The sequence below is a fragment of the Pocillopora verrucosa genome, chromosome 1 (assembly GCF_036669915.1).
Source record: "Pocillopora verrucosa isolate sample1 chromosome 1, ASM3666991v2, whole genome shotgun sequence".
In the NCBI taxonomy this organism is placed as follows: Eukaryota; Metazoa; Cnidaria; class Anthozoa; order Scleractinia; family Pocilloporidae; genus Pocillopora; species Pocillopora verrucosa.
Genome location: NC_089312.1, coordinates 34,279,022 through 34,286,521, shown reverse-complemented (window position 1 = coordinate 34,286,521; position 7,500 = coordinate 34,279,022).

Genomic DNA, 7,500 nt, shown 5'->3' with positions numbered 1-7,500 from the left:
TTTGATTTTTATTTCCGTACGTAAGCTTGCAATCTAACTGAGCGTGAATCAATCTTTAAAACCTCGAACGTCTATTTTGTTTTTCCTTTGAGGATTTTCGTATCTACTCACGTTTTAATAACGTAAATTACGGCGCCTGATATGTTTACAAACCTTTATTTGGTTCTTCTGTTGCTACTTGCCGGCTCGCTTGTTCCGAAATTTCACTTTCAATTATCGGAAAAAAGCTAGAAGGAAGTCCCGGAAAAGGTCGAACATAGTACAGTTTGGCAGATGGCGTGACAGCTTTAGCTCAGCTCTATGCTCTATACTCTCATAGAGCACGCTCTTTCAACCAATGACACCGCGCGTTATATCCGAACTTTATTATAAATAGAATTATATAATTTTATTTTACCTTTAGTTTTTATATGAGGCAAAGAGCCATTTTGTATGGGGATACTGGTATTAAACCATTGTTTTCATTATTATTACGATATTAATTAAATGCAAGTGTATCTTAGAACACGAAACTTTCCTTTGCGTTTTATCTATTCTTCTCTCCTTTTTCTTTTCTCAGTCGAGAATTGTGCTGAGCTTAACAAATGCGGTCAAACCATCAGTGGTATTTATGCCGTCGACCTTAATGGTGTAGGTGCCTTTTATATCTATATTGTGACCGGGCAACTATCCGTAGATGATAGACAGTGATCAAGAAGAGGGTGTATGGCACTTTTCACTTCAATCGCACCTGAGAAGACTATAAAAGGGATTCAGCGATTTCCTCATCTATGTATTTGGCTCGGACTGGACAAGATCGAACGCCTGACGCAAAACAAGACAGAAAGCCAACTACTAGTGATTCTGGGAGTGAGGGCTAGCAAAATTGTTCACGCCGCGTATGAATGGTTTGTATTGAAAATATGAAAGCTGATAACAAGCTACGCATCAGCAATATTTTCAAGCATTCGTATATGGTTATGCATATCACACTCATGAACCCTACCCATTTATCGACAAGTTCCTTGTGACTTGGTGGCAGAGAATCAATCAGGTGACACGAAGGCCTGGAATGTATAGAAAACTAAGCAACAGATTTGATTCTGTAACTTTGATACTCTAGAATGGAAAAAGAGTATTCTCAAACATCGCCTCCATAGGTAACAGTATTTCGTAATTACATAAACATAAAGAAGCCAAAAATAGGCCAGAGAAAGGCTCTTAACAATTACTGATCGTTGTCAACTATGAAGCTAAAATATATTTAAGTTTATGTTTTTATTCCTCTCTTCTATTGTGCAGCTGCAACTGTTGAAGATTCTCTCTCCATTCAAAATGGCAAGTTATTTAGTACATGGGATAGATTTCCAGCTGATGGCGGTAACTATACGTTGATGAAGTTTGTACTGTTGACTCAAATTTTTAACAGCATCTATCCTCATCCTGTAAGTATTTACACAATCCACTGGGCAGACTTGACCTCCTAAAACTAATGACAACGATCCCACAACATCTGAAAATCAGACGATGGGACATTTTCTAAACCCTTCTCCCTAGGGCAACAATAATTTCTAGCTTTTTTTTTCAGGAAGATTTTTTGTGTCATGAAACAATTGTTTGTATGAAATAATCTACCAGATTCTCCTACAAGGCTCTGTAATATTCACGGGGGGGTTGATAAGGCTATTTATGATTTATCAGGCAATGATTGATTGATTTGATGAGTCTTTTGATGGATATAAAACACAAAATTTTGTAACATCATATGGATTCTTTCTAATTTCGATCAATCACGCGAACAAGTTCATTGATTTTCAAGGCGAGGCGATCAAACACTGTCCTGAATAGAGAATAAATCGTAGATAAAGTGATCTTAGATTAGATCTCTTATCTAAATAAGTATTTATCTTTGAAATTCATCGAAGGGAACTAAAAAACCAGCTTATCCAATCTAAAAATGAACTTTAGGCATCGATTTATCGCTAGATCCTGCACGTTTCTCAATTTCTCGCCTAGTGACCTATTATACCTCAGGAGGTGATGAAATAACTTAAAAAGACAATGTTACACCCTGTGATCAGCCAGCCGAATGACTATAATGTGTTTCAGGCACAGTCTTGCCCATGTAAGATCTTTGGTTCCAGCTGGTGGATATGTCATTGTAAACAACTCAATCTTTTACAAAATAAGTAGACCAATATTTCCGTAAGGAAATGAAGTTGTACAAAGATTCCAACACTTCTCTCCCTTTTTCAGCAACATCAACTAAGCATACTTCTGAAAGATAAGTAATGTAACTCCTTTCGCATTGGTAATATTTATGAATGCTGTTTTGTTTGAGTTATAAGTAAAATTTAATATATTTTAACAGCCTTTTTTGTTTGTTTATTTGAAATTTATACAGCAAATAATTTACCATCTCTCACTGAAGTTTCAATTTCGTTTTAATTTTACGAAAAGACTTAAAAGTCTCTTCGTAAATAGTACAAAAGAATTGTTTATATTTACCTCAAATTTGCATAGAGGGCAAAAACTTGAATTTAAATGAAGAACAGTGCGACTGTATTAACTTATTTGCCTCTTTCCTATCACTACCATCAGAAAATGTATTCATACTTCACTCAAACAAGTGAAGCATTACATTTTGCGTCACCAGATTGCATCTCATATAACAAATGACTTTCATTAACCGTGCGGTGGTGTTCTTACAACCCTCTCAACGCAATTACATTTCGTACACAAACTAATCAGTAAAAGAGTTTTAAGGAAAGTCCAGCGGTCTGGTCTTCATTTCAGTTATTATGGGCGCAGTTTTTTCAGCGTTGCTGGGATCCAAACACGCAGATAAACACCGTTGAGATTTGAATCTTAACCTGAAACACAATTGACATAGTATCACCAACCTCCACTGCATCTATTAGAAGCGGTATCTTTATCCCAGGTGACAAACTGGGAGCCATTATGAAGACTGAGAGAGTCACGATTAACTGTCTTTTCTAAACAAAAAAAGTTTTAGGAAATAAGCGTTGATATCAGTTTATAGCCAGCCGTTAGACACTTAATTATTTAGGAGCAGGAAGATAAAGTAGGAAATCAAATGTTACGATCTCGGCTACATCATGGTATTGACTAACTACCGGTGACTCTTCTTCAGTTTGAGAGGCATTTACATGACTCAGAAGATGCTCGCTGTAAACACAGTCGTTTGGCCAACGTGATGGGTAAATAACAAGTTGATTGGTAGAGGAAAAATTGGTCAATTTGTTGCTACAGACTTACAACGTTAGCCACCCATAATTGTGATGGTATTGAGGCTGGTGATAATGATAATTCGCCAACTTACTTAAAAGATTTCCGATGATAAGCTGGTACTTTGCTTCTTCTCTTCCAATTTTTATTCAAGCATACTCAGCGCAAACAGTTTTGTTTTTAGTTACTCCCAGATCTACACAAAGCTTGTCTTGTGACTTATTTCTTGTCAGATGGCGGATCTTTTTCAATCCAAGCCAATATTCATCAATGAGGAAATTACCGAAGCCATGTTTGTAGTCATTCCAGGTGCGGCTGAAATCATCGAAGCCATTCAGCCTCTACTGGATCACTGTCCATCCTCCACCAGCTGTTGTCTGGTCGCAATATGCATCAAAGGGAGCTTTGTCATCAGGGTAGATTGTATAGACACTGCTAATTCTTTGACCGCCTTTGAAAAGCTAATTACGTTTCCTGGCTATTGAAAGAAAAAAACCAAAGTACGTGTACGTGTATCAGGGAAAGAGCATGAAATCAAGTGTCCTTCCTGCTTCTTGTAAACTTATTTTTTTTTTTTGTGTTGCTATGTGAATTTGCAGATCTGCTCGTTGCCATGGGCCACGTGCTCATGTGTGAGATAAAAACAAGTTGAGTTAAGGAGTTTGGAGTAACGTGAGCGAATAAAGTTGTTAAAAAAAATCCAATCAGCCGCGTCCAAATTGTCGTCCGGCAACGACATTTGTTCCTTCAAGCCGGATGTTGAGCGAAATCAAGCGAAAAATCGCCGAGTCAAGCTGTTAGTCACCCGTGTACATGTAACTGCGTGTAATATTATCACCGAGCCGTGCGGTTGAGTGTTGTGAAGATTCATTCAAGTGGCACTAAGATGAGTACCTCGAACAGAGGAGAACACAAAAAACCACGACTGTTTACGCCAAGTGAGTGTACTACTTCAAGTAAACGTTCCGTCTTAAGAAAGTAATGGCAAGCCAAGAAGTTAAGCTGAGTTGTAAACCTCTGCCTCAGGAAACTCTAGCGTGCAGACGTCGAAGACAGATCAGTTGTTTGAGAAATGTGAAAGTCGTTAAACCAAATGTGCAGAAATTTAATGGAAATCCACTAGAGTACTCAAAATTCAAAGCAGCGTTTCATGTTGAAGTAGATAGAAGGGAAGTTTACGATGCAACAGAGAAGCTTAAACTTCTGTTAGATTCTGTAGACGGAAGTGCAAAATCATGTCTAGCGAAATTCATGCCAGGTTTAGACAAATACGAGGAGGCATGGACTGCGCTTCAGGAACGTTTTGGCCGTTTAGACACAATTTTGTCAGCTGGAAAGAAATGCATAGATCAAAAGCCAAAAGGTGAAAGTTGTTGAGGAACACTAACTAATTCCATAGTAGGAATAGATGCAAAGTTGAGAACTGTGACATGCGTGATCATACCCTCGTACATGAAGTCGACTTGAAATTTATTGAACAGGCAAAAGCGAAACGTGAATCAGAACGAGTGCCAGATGTTGAGAGAGATCCAGCACAAGTTTCCTTGGAAGGTGAAGACTCGTCAGCACATTAGACTGTGGAGCCCCACGAGGGGTATCACCAATCAGCTTACGTAGGTTGTGAAGCTGATACCGTACTTCCCATAGCCTTCGGAGAAAAAGGAAAACAACAAGTGATGGCCTTGCGTGACTTGGGCTGTAACACAACACTTATAGATGAAAGTTTAGCGCTCTCACTTAGACTTCAAGGCAAATATGTAGATCTCGAAATTCAAGGAGTAAATGTGCGGAAGGTGTTTACTTCCCAGCACATTAAGAAATGCCGTGTCGCACGAGTCGGAAGAGAGGAAGTCCAGTACTCCTTGCGAGATGTGATGACAATTCCTTGCCTGAATGGTCCGGATCAGAAGTTGAAGTGGTGAATAACCAAACAAGAGTATCAGCACCTGAAGAACTTGGACTTACGTGACACCGACACAGGTTCAGTGCAACTCATAATTGGAACTAACAACTCTGACTTGATTCTACCACACACACTTTACACACACTTTATTTTTCTTTTTTTTACAAAATAATTTAGATTATGTTGACCCGCAGATAGCAAATTTGCTATTCGAGGCGGGTCAATCGTCAACAAACATTTACAATATATAAAGAAAATTAAAAACTAAATAGTTAGATATTGTTAAATTATAAAGAGAAGCATAACTGGTAAATACATCAATAGTTGTTCAATAAAGTATAGAAGCAGATAAATTAGTACTGAAAGCAATCGGATCAATTTGTTTTAATTATGCAGTCCTTAAGTTTAGAGGAGATCTTTTCAACATCAAGATAAGAATCTTCATTATCTAGTATCTGAAATAAAGACGTTTTTATTTGTTTATTAAAGGAATGTTTTGATAACGTTTTGAATTCTTTTGGTATCTTATTCCAAATTTTGACACCAACACGCGAGAAAGCCTTTTTTTGTAGGTTAAGTCTAGAGTACTTTGTACTAAAGAGCTGCGATTTGGATGATCGAGTATTGTAGGTATGAATATGAGATGTTTTAGTAAATAGTTTCAAAATATTAATGGGAGCCCTCTGGTTGTGCACATCAAACATAAGTTTACTTACGGCTTCATAATATAGGAACGTAACAGGCAGAATTTTTGCTTTGGCAAATAAAGGGATGGCATGCTCTCTTCGATCGGTGAAATAGATTAGGCGCAAAACTCGCTTTTGAAGAACTAAAATCTTGTTTAAATAAGCATTTGACGCATTGCCCCAGGCAAGGAGTCCATAAGTTATATAAGGTAGAATTAATGAATTGTAAATATTTACAAGGACAGTAGAGGGAACGAAGTACCTCAGCTTTGCAATCATCCCTATTGTTTTACTTATTTTTACGATAACAGAGTCAACATGGTTTTTCCATGACAAATTTTGATCAATTAAAACGCCTAGATATTTGATATAACTTTTTTGCTCTAAACTAACTCTTCGGTTTGTCTCACAATCTAAAATACCTATTTGTGGAGAAAAATGCATTTTTTTCTGACGAGGACGAAAAATTAAGAAATTTGATTTTTTTGTATTCAATGTCAACCTATTTGTAGTTAACCAGTCATGTACGTTATTCAACTCAAAACAAATTGTGAAACCCTCTGGTCAAACGGAAGTTGACACAGTACCTTATGCAGTTGAGACCCTACTTGGATGGGCGGTGAGCTGGTTACCTGATGGGCGAACAGAGCATCTCCGTACAATGGGTTCAATGTGTATGAAAGAAGTTCAGTTGAAGACGAGGAGCTGAAGCAGCTGGTCGTGGCTTAGTCAGAGACAGAAACGTTAGGTGTGGCGAAGCTAGCAGACCCAACCCGTTCAATTGAGGACAAGCGAACATTGTCACTAACATCAGTTAAAAAAAAACGCAAAAATTTGTCCACATTGTTTTTAATTCATATCTCAACAAATATTTACAGGAATAACACCTAAAATATGTCATTTTAAAGTGTATAAAAATCGCCAAATCGCCAACGAATCCCAAGCATCCGACGCGTTCGAAAAATGCATTTCTCCATAGCAACAACTAGCAGCTGATGGAATTACGCGTCTAATATTTCGCTTGTGCCAATAGTTTGAATCGCATCACATCTCATCGCTAAAAACACACTCATAGCATAAATTATTGATTTTCAGAGTCGCAAAAAACCAATTTGTAATAAAATTTCAAGAAGTACACGAGAAATCAATCACAAAAGGGCTATCTGAGGCGAACAACTTCGCATTTCAAGACAACATGCGCGATGGCGACCATTTCGCTATGGCCGATATTGACTTCTCACCTCGATCTGCCGGTCTAAATCACTTTCTTCTCCACTGTACATCCCATCAGCGGAGTCGTCATCGTCAAATATTTTTTCTAAAGCAATTTATGCGGAGATAAAGCTCACCCGTGCACGCTTCGACGATGAGGCCATCTTCGACGGTGAAATTTTGGCACTCAAACGAACTTTGTGTGGCACACATTTAACTGTCGCCCTCCAAACTCGCTACATGATTTGGTTAACCTTTTAACGTCATACTCACCAAATTCGGAAGGAATCAGGAGTAACGCAATATTCGAAGAGACAACCGGAAATGATGGGTGGAATTCCACCCATAGGCGCGGGGGTTGCCGGGATAGGATGCGAGTGAAGATGCGTATGTGTCAGGCCTACTTTGGAGAGAAGAGGAACCATCTCTACCCAACAATTACGAAATGGCAAAGAAGAGGCTGCAAACGCT